The 13,670-nt window shown below is 35.4% G+C and overlaps 1 protein-coding gene across 1 annotated transcript in view; it reads left to right on the top strand.

Moving 5' to 3' along the window:
• The first annotated feature begins 11,389 nt into the window (after nt 1–11,389).
• Nucleotides 11,390–13,670, top strand: part of LOC120425170 (probable serine/threonine-protein kinase dyrk1) — a 171,748-nt gene continuing 169,467 nt past the window's right edge. Inside the window, 1 exon segment of the mRNA XM_052708641.1 lies at nt 11,390–11,802. The gene's annotated coding sequence lies outside the window, so the exon portion shown is untranslated.

Raw genomic sequence — 13,670 nt, 5'->3', positions numbered from 1 at the left:
AAGATGGTGATAATTCAGCAAGGCAGCGGCCAGGGGTAATAATCACTTGTTACAATAATGACGGCGGCGACGACTACGCGCTGCTGAGCAATTTGGCGATTGCATTTGGGTGGGTTTTTTATGCCTTCGTTTGGTGGTTCGAAAGGTGCTGAAACCATTATCAGCTCGAACTGTGGGTGCATGGGGAAAGAATGACACTGTACTTTTTCGGCGCGAAAAAATAAAATGAAACCTGGTGCTTATCAGGTGGTTTTGTGTTCGGTGCAATTGACACTGGTTTATTTTAGACGATTTGTTCAATAGTCATGTGAAAATCGATATGCTGGAACATTGTGTCTACTTTAAGCAAAAATAATGTGCCACATTTAATCTCACAAAATCAACTTTTTTCAATTTTAATGTTTTACCATGAAATATTTTTTTTTTAAATTGATATTAATTTGATGTTGCTAATAAAAAATTTAATGCTGCTAAAAAACCAAGGAACTTACTATGGAAAGCGATTCAATTAATCAAGGAAAAGAGGCAAATGCATTTGTGAAATTAAGCTTAGTATTGCTAGGGTAACATTTCATGATTTTGAATATTCTATATTCTAAAATAAGCAAAAGTCATTATAAAAGAAAAAATAACTTGATTTGTTGAATTGCTTTTTATTTATACATTTTTTTGCGAACCAAAAATACTCAGTCACTTGAACTAGAGTATTATCTCCTAACTATTCTAATGTGATTTATAATTGAAACATCCAAGATGGCTGCTAAAATGGCGGTAATGAAATAATCAAAATTGCATTTTGTAATTTAATATGCAATCAGCTATTCAAATTTCACTAAAATACGAGTACGAAAAAAAATACATAAAAAAAATATGTATGTTCATGACTCGGTTTTTCGAAGCCCAACTCAAACCTTCGGATCTCGTTTGCCTGGACATGGAATAAAAAAGTTAGTGATGATTCAGATTCAGAATTTTAAGTTTAATAATCATACATGTAAAGAAGTGCACAAGAAACATTATTTTAAAGAAAAAAAAAAATAAAGTAAGTAAGTAAGTACACATAAAAAAGTTGAATTTTGGAATGTTGGAAATTTGGTAGGTTGAATATTACCTCTTTTTTTGAGTAATATTACATAAAAAATGGGTAAAAATGTGAACCTGATGAATATTAATCAAAAACTGATGAAAATTCATCATTTTCTAAGGTAAATTAATCATATTTTTTGCCACAAAATCTGTCACCATTTCCTGATGAAAAAAAAAATCCTCTGCCATTTCTGATTAATCAAACTTCAACTCAACTTCCAATCTCAACAACCTTGGTACAGTAAAACAATTTTTTGCACCGAGACTTTAGGTTTTGTTACTGTCCGTTAGGGGAACAAGAAAAATGGAAAGGTTAAGGGGTCACATTTTACCATTGAAGTTTCTATGGGGAAAATCGAGAAAATATATGGGGCAAATACGTTTCAGAATTTCGGCAGCAGGTGGCACAGGTCTCGTCAAAAATTGATCAAGTGTGAGATTCTACTAAGAAATTAAATTTCCTACAACTTTGTCGAAGGGTGCAAGAAGATCCGAGTTGATCCTGATGAATTTTACTAAAAAAATCACCAAAAATTAGGATCAACTCGGATCGTTTTGCACTCTTCGAAAAAGTTGTAGGAAATTAAATTTCTACAAGTAACGATGTTTTTCCCCATACATTTTCGCGCTAGCTAAATGATTTTTCACGGCAAAAAAAATGAAATTACGTGGCATGCCAATTTCTAAACATTGGAATTTCACGGCAATTTCACTGTTCTCTAAAATCTGCTTAAAATTAACGCACAAATGTGTGCTATAGGAATGATTAAATATAGGAAGTAACTGAAAAAAGATAGCACCCGAACAGACGGTAATAACTAAATTCATGCCATTTCAATAACAAATACTGTTAAAATGACAGAAAGTGTTATGGAAAATTCTTAAAAAATCCATTGTTGCATAAGAGTTCAATAACAGTTTATGTTATCATAACAAAATTTGTTATTGGTCTGATATGGATTGAAAGCCAAAACAACTTTGGAATAACGTTATTTGTTATGGACGAATACCTCCAACTGTTATTGGGATGATCGGATTAGTTGTTAAAATAACAGAAAAATAATAACAAAGATTTGTTAGAAGAATAACTAGAAATGTTATTAGTCTGTTATTACAATAACAATCCAATAACAAAAAAATCATAACGACGAATAACAAATCCTGTTATTGGCCTAGTATTTTCAAATATCAAAAAACGTTATTCCCAAGTTATTTCCGTCTGCTCGGGCAGTTGTTTAAGGTACAAAATATAACCCATGACAAAAAAAAATCACGCAAAAAAAATATGAGCTCAATTTCGTGAAATTTTGCAGAATTTTTATCAGCAGATATAACGACTCAGCCAGTAAAATAAAAGAAATGAAATTTTGTTTGCTGCCATGGTTTTAAGAAAAGAGAAATATGAGTTTTTCAAATAAGTTAGGGCCAAAATCCTTTTATAACAGCTTTTTTACCATTTGCTATTAATAATTTCATAAAATTAAAATAGAAAATTGAATTGAAAAAAACTTCATTTATGATAAAAATATTATTTTTTTAATACTATTCTTACGCTCAATTAAAAAAGTCGCATCGTCACTTTGACAAATTTTTCAGAGATTTTATAACAAAATAGCTAAAATTGTTCTGTTTTGTCGTCCATTGCAGTTTTGAATAACATTCTCTCACATTATTTTTTTTAATTTGCGCAGTATAGAAAAAAATCATGTGTCATAGCAGTTTTGATGTTCATAAATTTTATGACATTTCTTTTTTAATGAAGTATAAAAATATAATTATAATTGTAAAACCTGAAAAAGATTTTATATAATTCGGTGATCTCAAGTGAACTTAACGTTAATGGCTCTCAAAAATTATTAAAGAACTGCTGTTCAATTGCATTTGCATCAGGGATCATTCCATCTCAACTGAGTACAGTTTTGGACTCAACCTTCACCGATTTGGACCAAACTTGGAGGGAACGTTCATCTTTCCCAAGTTTGGTGCTGATTAGACCATCCTTCAATTTTTGGCACCGCGCTCGTTTTTGACGATTTCCTAAAAACCTTTTTTTTGCCTTTTAATCAGAACTTTGCAAATAATTGAGCAAAAGACTTTCTACAGGTTGCATTGTCCAAGAAATTCAATTAAAATAAAAGTTTAACCCTTAAATGCCCGCTAATATAATATTTTAACGTTTTTAGGATCAAAATTCAATTTTGACCTGTTCCTTATATTTTTATTTGATTTATTTTATCGCCATCGTGTTTCCCGGACAATTTTACATAATAATCAATGTAGACCTCATACTAAATTGAACTTTTGGCGAGATACAGCAATTTTACTGAAAAAAGTATGATTTTGCGCAGCACTTGGAAGTACATGGTGTATTTTTCAACCAAACGGGATTAATCCCGCATAGTTCGGTTTTTATATGTGAGAAACTTATTTCGGATTTGAATTCATAGGACAGAGTGCAGCGCAAAATCAAACTTTTTTCAGTAAAATCGCTGTATCTCGCGAATAGTTCATTTTAGTTTGAGGTCTTCATTGATTATTATGTAACATTGTCTGGGGAACACGATGGTGATAAAATAACACAAATAAAAACGTGAAGAATTGGTCAAAACTGATGTTTAATACATAAAACGTTAAAATATAATATAAGTGTGCATTTAAGCGTTAACATTTTATTTTTATCGAATTTTTTTGACAATTTTCTTTAAAATGCAACCTGTAGAAAGTCTTTTGCTCAAGTATTTGCAAAGTTATGAGAAAAAAAAAGTTTTTTAGAAAATCGTCAAAAAAGAGGGCGGTGCCAAAAATAGAGAGATGGTCTAATCAGCACCAAACTTGGGATTTCTGTTAACTATCGACAGATGAACGTTCCTTTCAAGTTTGGTCCAAATCGGTGAAGGTCGAGTTCAAAAGTGTACTCAGTTGACCTGGAATGACCCATCAATAACTTCAAAACTTTTGAACTTATAATCTTCAAGATCTAAGAGATAGAATCGTTATTTTTTGAAAAAAGTTGATTAAGATGAAAATAGTGTCAAGTGGCTATAATTAATTCTCGTATTTTCAGTAGCAACGCTACGTGGTTTCTTGTAATGTGAAGTAAAAGCATTATATTTGACTGAGTCATTGGTTTTTTGCTAAGGAAAGGCCAACAAAAGTATCAATACACCTTCAAAAATCCACCTAACCACTCCTGCAAATACCAAACAAATCACTCAAATATCAACAAAACTCACAATGATGTGACGATTTTCGGGATAATCCCAGCTCGGAGCACTTGCATTGAAGGTGAAACTCTGTGAACTCAGTTTTAAAAGTTGACTTTTTACACTACAGTCGTGATAAACGCTTCGTCACAGCCAAACGGAAAACGGTGCAATATTCTCTGGAAAGCTTTGGATGATCGCGCAGAAAAAATATATATGAGAACCGTTTTGTGAGGTTTGCAATTACATGAGCAAGCAAACTGCGTGAATCGCCTAAAGTGAGTTGTAAAGCAACTAAACTCGTAAAAGAACATTACTCAAGAACTTGTCACATAGCCGGTGACAGAAGGTTTCAGGCGTACAATTAAACGCTCTAACACTGGGCACCAAAACAGTTATTAAAATCTTACGACTGATCGGGGCAGATTCGCTCAAGTAATGAGCACCTTGTCGTCAAACCATGAAATTAACTCGCTGCCGTAACAACAATTCTGCTGAATTGTTCTGACTTAATCTCGCCATGTGCCGCACCCATTCCCGTTGAGTTTGTAAACAACATTTTTTTTCGGTTATTCAATTCTTCGACGACGACGATTTTATTCTTTTTTGAGTTTTGTTTCGTTTTGTTATTGCCTGCTGATGACGATCGTTCTTTATTCGCGATCGAGAAATGAAGACTTTGTTGAAACTTGATGTCTGCATTAGTCATGATTGCGCTGGGCTCGGCCACACTGATCCACGTGATTGTTCGACTCCAAGTCGGCTCGCGTGCTAAGGTATAGATAAAGGATCCGGGAAAATTGCCGGGTACGACGAAATTGCGGAAAACTTTTCCTACGCATGTCGGAGGCACTTTAGAGAAATGGTTACATCACGGGAGACGGTTTCCAGGTGGTACTTAGAGACGCGTTTACCTCTCTATGTGATAACTATGATGTAACTGGGTTGACGATGTAACAATTCTGCGATTGAAGTGTGTTTCAAGTTTTTGTCCCTAGCCTGGAAATATTTTTATCAAATTTAAATTCCAAATTAAAAAAAAAATGGGAAACCTATCTTCTTCAACGTAAATACGACTGGTTGTTTACACTTTTTCAATCCATTCAAGAGAAGAGAGGGAGATATTGCGGCTGCAAGTCGGTTACGCATCGCGCAAAAGAATTGGCGCTATTTCCTTTCTTACAGCCAGAATGAATGCATGTGGAAAAAATGCACAGCCACAATTGCAACGTAATTTCATTGCCCGAGGTCAAGATCAAGTCGAATTGACCGCAAAACAGTTTGCTTCTTTACAGGGTAGGGTGGTCGATTGTGGATGAGTTATTTGAAATTGGTTAGCAAACTATAATTTGTCCAGTGGATATCGACAATAAAGTCAATCAATAATATACTAAGATATTAGGAAGCATAACAATTGTAAACTCACCTTAACAATCTAATAGCATGTTATGACCTGAAAGGGAAGTCATTCTTTTGGATTCAGCAATGCTCTAACGTGTCTCAATTGAATTGCATTAAGAAACTAGCTATCGTGAAATGAATCACAATTCTAACTGTCATGCTACATCACAATAAAACGATTTCTGAGTCGTATTTAACCTTAGTCTACGAAGCAGAATTACAAGCTTGAAATGCTGAGGTCACAAAACAATTCCGTCCCGAGAAAAAAAATAGGATCACCTCGACGTCATTCGCGATGGGTCGATCTCGGTGCACTCCCCGGTTCGTTCGCTATCGGTGTGTTCCGATTGCATTCCGATCGAGTGCATCCATCTCACCCCGTAGTGACGTTGATAACACGTGATTGACAGACGATCGAGGATTCTATTGTGTGTTTACGCGCGCGCAAGAAGCTGTCATTTCGCGTGTGGCCTTTCCGTCACGGCATGACGCGCAGGTCACACTTGCGCTCACACTCTCTCCGGGTGGTGGTTGTTACCCTTCAGTTGGGTATCAAATGTTTTGTAAACTTCAACTGGTGCATTACCGTGAGCAGGTCCTGATTCCGATTGAGCTGAGCTGGAGCTGTTTTATAACACAATTGAAATTAGCACATTGGCACGGGACGAGTAGATAAGACTATTGTGCTAGTACCAGCAAAGTCCTCGTTTAGGAAGTGTGGCTTAGTGACCACTTAAGCCGGGTTTAGGAGATTGGGAACAAAGATTTGACCTGAAAGGGAGAATCTGGAACGGATAGTGCTAGTCTTAGCTTCATCAATTGACGTAAAAAAGTAGATTACTGCATCGTTTGTTTCTTGTTTCTTGTTTCTTGTTTCTTGTTTCTTGTTTCTTGTTTCTTGTTTCTTGTTTCTTGTTTCTTGTTTCTTGTTTCTTGTTTCTTGTTTCTTGTTTCTTGTTTCTTGTTTCTTGTTTCTTGTTTCTTGTTTCTTGTTTCTTGTTTCTTGTTTCTTGTTTCTTGTTTCTTGTTTCTTGTTTCTTGTTTCTTGTTTCTTGTTTCTTGTTTCTTGTTTCTTGTTTCTTGTTTCTTGTTTCTTGTTTCTTGTTTCTTGTTTCTTGTTTCTTGTTTCTTGTTTCTTGTTTCTTGTTTCTTGTTTCTTGTTTCTTGTTTCTTGTTTCTTGTTTCTTGTTTCTTGTTTCTTGTTTCTTGTTTCTTGTTTCTTGTTTCTTGTTTCTTGTTTCTTGTTTCTTGTTTCTTGTTTCTTGTTTCTTGTTTCTTGTTTCTTGTTTCTTGTTTCTTGTTTCTTGTTTCTTGATTCTTGTTTCTTGTTTCTTGTTTCTTGTTTCTTGTTTCTTGTTTCTTGTTTCTTGTTTCTTGTTTCTTGTTTCTTGTTTCTTGTTTCTTGTCTTCTGTTTAATCTGTTTGCTCTATTTGTTCTGTTTGTTCTGTTTGTTCTGTTTGTTCTGTTTGTTCTGTTTGTTCTGTTTGTTCTTTTGTTCTGTTTGTTCTGTTTGTTCTGTTTGTTCTGTTTGTTCTGTTTGTTCTGTTTGTTCTGTTTGTTCTGTTTGTTCTGTTTGTTCTGTTTGTTCTGTTTGTTCTGTTTGTTCTGTTTGTTCTTTTGTTGTGTTTGTTCTGGTTGTTCTGTTTGTTCTGTTTTGTTTTGTTTGTTTTTTTTCTTTTTTTTGTTCTGTTTGTTCTGTTTTGTTTTGTTTGTTTTTTTCTTTTTTTGTTCTGTTTGTTCTGTTTGTTCTGTTTGTTCTGTTTGTTCTGTTTGTTCTGTTTGTTCTGTTTGTTCTGTTTGTTCTGTTTGTTCTGTTTGTTCTGTTTGTTCTGTTTGTTCTGTTTGTTCTGTTTGTTCTGTTTGTTCTGTTTGTTCTGTTTGTTCTGTTTGTTTCTTTGTTCTGTTTGTTCTGTTTGTTCTGTTTGTTCTGTTTGTTCTGTTTGTTCTTTTTGTTCTTTTTGTTCTTTTTGTGCTGTTTGTTCTTTTTGTTTTGTCTGTTCTGTTTGTTCTGTTTGTTCTGTTTGTTCTGTTTGTTCTGTTTGTTCTGTTTGTTCTGTTTGTTCTGTTTGTTCTGTTTGTTCTGTTTGTTCTGTTTGTTCTGTTTGTTCTGTTTGTTCTGTTTGTTCTGTTAGTTCTTTTTGTTCTGTTTGTTCTTTTTGTTTTGTTTGTTCTGTTTGTTCTGTTTGTTCTGTTTGTTCTGTTTGTTCTGTTTGTTCTGTTTGTTCTGTTTGTTCTGTTTGTTCTGTTTGTTCTGTTTGTTCTGTTTGTTCTGTTTGTTCTGTTTGTTCTGTTTGTTCTGTTTGTTCTGTTTGTTCTGTTTGTTCTGTTTGTTCTGTTTGTTCTGTTTGTTCTGTTTGTTCTGTTTGTTCTGTTTGTTCTGTTTGTTCTGTTTGTTCTATTTGTTCTGTTTGTTCTGTTTGTTCTGTTTGTTCTGTTTGTTCTGTTTGTTCTATTTGTTCTGATTGTTCTGTTTGTTCAATTTGTTCTGTTTGTTCTGTTTGTTTGGGTGTCTGTTTTCAAGCCGTTTATTTTTTCAACAGAATGACGAAGCCAAATTTTCATTCGGAATTTACTGATAAGACTTATTCGAGACACCTTCTGCGATCATGCTATTTTTTCTTACTACGCAAAATCGCAAGTTTGGCGTCCAGACAAAATAACATCAGAGTTCATCTCGCACGAGTTGAACTTTGAGTAGCACGCTGCTCATTTCGTTTGTTTTGCTCTGCATTTTCTAGTGGTGGCCATGTGATTCACATGTGAGCATGTACTGTTATGTACAGAAATTATCAAATGGTCCATTTTTCAATGTTCTCGGAATGAAGTCATTAAGGGGTCATTCATAGAGTATGCTGCATTTTTTATTTTTTTTTTCCATTTTAATTTTTTAATTTCTGTCAAAATAATTAAATGATTTAAGGATGACCCCTCCTCAACTCCACCCAACAGTAGCTCCAGTTGTTGTTCCAGTTGCAGCAAACACACTCATCAAAACGCACTTTGCTGTGACAGGTTCGACTAGTTGCTGCTGATAAGAACCCCAACCGCTGAACTAAGCCGATGAGGAGGGGCCCTTAAACTATGACTTTCTTGCCCGTACAAACCCTCCGCGCGCTCAAGTGTTGTTGAACAAACAACAAGAGGGTGTCCGGGCTCAACTCGGTTCGGTTCAAAGTACACCCCCGGCGGGGCGGGCCAACCAGAGCGAATCAGGCCCGGCTCTGACGTCAATCGACGTACCGAGCTTTGAGTAAGCCATTATCATAAATTTACTGAATTTCTTGAAATTGTTTGTAAACTTTGATTTTAAAAGAATCCAAGGGCGCACGCTCTAATCTCCCCACGTGCAATCAAGGGCCATTTTTTCGGGGGGTAATTACCGCTGATAAAGAAAACGATTTGTTTGAACTTCAAGGTCTGATTTCGAAATTCCCCAGCGGAATCGTTGGATCAACCGCAATCAAATCGCGACTACACCCACTCCTAATAGATTCTGAAAATCTCGTCGATAAGATATGAAATCGTCCAAGAAATAAGCCATCCGCGTCACGATTGTGATTTTTTTTCGTGATTTTTCGTCAAAATTGCCCACAAGTATCACTTTGAAATACGCAAATCCATTTCATAAGAGGGTACACGGAGGACTTTGTACGCGTAATAAACACCACGAGAATACTCGGGAATGAGTCGGACAGTTGCGTACTTTGGACCGGGTTCCGCGTCAACAGACTTTGAGGGTTGAGTGTTTGTTATCTGGGTATTTCGTTTCGTTTCATTTCATGAGGCCATTTTTTCTTAATGACGCTGAAATGGTAATTGGTAATAGTTGATGCAAATGAGACGGTGAGAAGGGGATGCACGGCGGGTAGATTTTCTTGCAACAGATAGGTTTGGTTTGTGGTGAGAAACGGATGTGAACGTTTTCTTTGTCTAGATTATTGATCAATTTTCTATTATGAATTGAAGTGTGTTTTTTTTTCTAAAAATAATTGTATGATTTTACAGTTATATGGCAGCACAGTTTTCGAAAATAATTTTGAGGTGTGGAATTATGAATGATATCATTTGATTTCATTATTGTATATACCAAAAAAAAATGATAATACATTTTTTTTATCCTAACTTGGACATTCTGCATATGATTTGTAAAAAATAGTGAAGTTTTGAAACAAGCTTAATTTAGAGCCTAAAAATTAATTTAACAAAATTGTCCAAAAATATTTTTTATCAAAACTCATATTTTTTTGCCCCGATCTAATTTCGTGCATTAAAATAAAATTAGCTGTAGGTTTTTGCTTTAAAAACATGGAAAAGCTTTGAAAATACTATCAATTTGATAGATTTTTATTGCAAAATTTTTAAACTTGGAAAGTAAACAAAAACTCTTGAAAACTTTCATTTTTCTTTTCAAATACACGAAAAAATATCTAAAAATATTGATTTAACATCAAAATAACTCAAACAACTTTTCTTGTTGGAATAAATACTTAAATTCAGTTGGTTTTAATTTAATATCTCAAAGAACTGCAGCTAAAAAAATAAATATTTTCTCTGAAACACTTCAACTTTGAAGAAACTGCTCATGTTTGAAACAAACAAATCTCATAGAAATAAATTAAAATTACTTCAGAAAACACAATGAAAAACGCTACGGTCAAAATATTGTAACAAAAATAATTATTATACATTGTTTTCTCATTTTCTTTAAAGAACTGCTTTTGTTTGAAAGAATGCCAAAACTTATCAAATTGAAATACTTTTTTTTTGTTTTTTAAGCTGCTCTTTCTGAAAATAAATTCAATGCACTCTCAATTTTATATTCTTTCTATTAAACAAATTCAAAGAACTGCTCATTTTGAATGCAAAACTACTTCCAAGAAATTATTTTTTGAGAAGCCTTTTTATTTTCATATTTAGAAACATATTTATTAAAATAATTGAGCATTAAGCATAAGTTGATTAAATTAATTTTTTATTGTAAAAAGTTAATGGGAATAATTTTAATCAAAAAAGAAAGCTGTGCAAAAAAAAAATGCAGCAAGTATGTCCCAATGTATCCAAAGATAATCTTATTGTAGTCTAAATGAACACAAACTGCATCAATAAAGTATTATGTTATAACAAAATTAAAATTTGTTATGTGAATTTTCAAAACTTATCTGATTAATTCAAATCAACAAGAAGGTCTTCGACTATATTGTACACAGTCAATGTTGAACTTCAATGTTTCGATGCCTGTTTGCAATCTTAGAGCAAGAGAGCTTTAAGGCAAATTCGTAGGCAACGTAATATTTGCAAATTATTATTCCGATAGAAAAAAGAGGCTGATTTTTATAACATGAAAAAAATCACTTTTAATAAAATTTATTATTATTTATTTTTTTTTGTATTATTTATTTTGTATAATAAATAAATGAAATTATTCACTAGAATTGCTCCAATCTAAAAATTAAATAACCCAGTCCGAAATTCAAACATATAATTTAAAATCAACCAGCGTTACTTTACGTTACGCTCCCTGAATACCCCATGGTAAAATCGCTTCCAATAAGAATCACAGAACCCCTCGTTCCACACACCAACCGTAACACCCAAACGTCAAAGTTATATTCCCATCGCAGAAAGGGCACCGCTCACTGCAGACAGGCAGCGATTGCGCAAACAAGCGCTCACGGGGCGTTCGGTTTTCCAACTGGAAACTGTCAAAACCTGCGACGACGGAACTGTCAGAGGCAAGGAAAAAGATACTTCGCACTGGCACTGGTCGGATCGTCGGTCGTCAGTCGGTCGCGGTGATTTACATTTTTTCCCGTGTGTGTCGTGCGTGTGTTTCGTTTCGGCTGGAAGAAAGTTGATGTTTTTACCGTGCGGACGTTCCGGTGGTGCCCCTCGCGGAACCTGGTGCCGTGTGTAAAGTGCGCTTTTGTGGTGTGTGAATCGGCTGCTCGGACACCTTCCGGGCCCAGTGCTGCCTAGTGGATTGTGATTGTGGTTGAAGTGGAGCGAAAAACTCTCTTTCGGAGTACATTTTTTTGGGTGTTCTTTTGTGTGCGAGTTTGGTGTAGTTTTTTGGAGTTGCAAGGAAAACTTCGTGTCACCGTGAATCCGGGGGTGAGTTCGATTGATTTTTCCGCCCTTACGTGAAAAATGAAGAGGAGAAGGGGATCCTTTGCAAGGATGTTGGCGAAAGAAGAGGCAATGGCGTCTTCGCCTGCTGGGATTCTTGATAACAATGCAGTGCAAGCGGATCGCTTCAGCCAGGATGATAACAGAGCAGGCCGCGACGCGCACAGACAAGATTAGTCCTGTTTTCGCTGGCTGCATGGCCCTTCTGAAGGGGCCATGTTCCTTTTGCCGTGAACTCTCGTTCGTATCGATTTTCTGTCAAAACGAGCAAGTCCCTTACGACAGGCAGACAGACGAAGAGAGGGGGATTCCAGTCGGAAATGATAAACATAACACAGATCGTCCTCCAGTTGGAAGTGACTTTTCCGCTTATCATCCGCGGTGAAGCCTGCCGCGATGTCCGGTTACAGAACCGCTTCGCGGAGCTGATCGATAGCGCGCAGTGGGCTTAAAATAGAATTTGTCGCAATAATCTGCCGTCGCCGCCTAGCCGCAATCACCGACGACGGTGACACTTTCCGATGACGGCTGTTATGTATCGCATTTTATCGATTTAAGGTTATGTCAACGCCATCTTTGCCCCGAGAGCAGAAAAAGAAAAACAAACCGAATTTTGGGTCGCCCTAAAACCATTCCATGTTCTTTGGAACCAGGCACCCATTTGGCGAATCCAACTAAATCGCTGTGTTTCCCCACATCAGTCGGTTCACCATGTTGGTAGCGCAAACTGCAATCAAGAATAAAAACAAACCGAAGACAGGAGACAGACTAATCGCGCTGCTGGTGGTTGTTTTATTTTGACGTTTTTTGTGTCGCGACGACCAAGTCTTGAGACGTCAGACACGCTCGCGGCGATCGACCTCCGCAAGACGGAGGACGAGGCAGGCCATGGAAATATGGCACGCAGACAGAGAAGCGCGCAGTGTGCGGCGGAAATTCCGGACATTCCAGATCGGCGCTGGCAGGCAGGCGAAGCGGTGCGCGATCGATGGACTATGAACTCCTTGAGTTTGCTTTGTGAAGGGTTACAGCAGCTGACGGGAGTTGGATAGAAATTCTTTACAAATAATGAAATATTGATGATTACGAAAACTTTTAATTTTAATCATAATTTGTGAAGCAATAAAATCTTGCAATGAATTGGTAGTTTTGAATATTTGTACAGTTCAATTTATTTCAAAGCAATATAACAAGCAAATAATAATCAAATATTGAAAAATATTTTACCATAATGTAGTACAAAAGTGGTGCAATAGGCATAAAACAGTACAGAATTGATTTGTTTGTTTGTTTGGTAAGATGTTTCGATCATCCGAAGTTCGATTATCCGAAGGTTTGTATGGGACTTAGGATAATCGAATCATGAACATAAGAAAAGTTTGACATATCTTTTTTCTTACTTTCAACATAAAAATTGAGCTCTACGATTCCATATTAGTGAAATTTGAGTGTTTGATTGACTATTAAATTACCAAATGCATTAAAACTTCATCACCGCCATCTTGGATTTGAAAATTATAAATCACGTTAGAGTAGTTTGAGGGTTAATCAAAGCTCGATAGTGAGAAATAAGACCAATGCCTTCTAATAATCGAGTCTGGACTGTACTATCTGAAAAAACTGAATACTAAAAAAAATAGAAAAAAAATAAACAAGGAGAAGAAACCTTCTCAATTATTATTCTCAACATAAGAAGTAACAAATAACACTCAAGAATGAGAATTCTCAAAAGCTTTTTAAATTATCAATTCTTATTTTTTAACACGATTCATGAAATTCTTTTCTTAGAAATAATCAAAAATGCTGTAATTCGTTTTTGGTTATTTTTTTTATTTTCATGCATTTTTACATAA

The sequence above is a fragment of the Culex pipiens genome, chromosome 2, assembly GCF_016801865.2.
Source record: "Culex pipiens pallens isolate TS chromosome 2, TS_CPP_V2, whole genome shotgun sequence".
NCBI classification, from domain to species: domain Eukaryota; kingdom Metazoa; phylum Arthropoda; class Insecta; order Diptera; family Culicidae; genus Culex; species Culex pipiens.
Note: the sequence above shows the minus strand (reverse complement) of the source record. Positions and strands in the feature narration are given on the sequence as shown.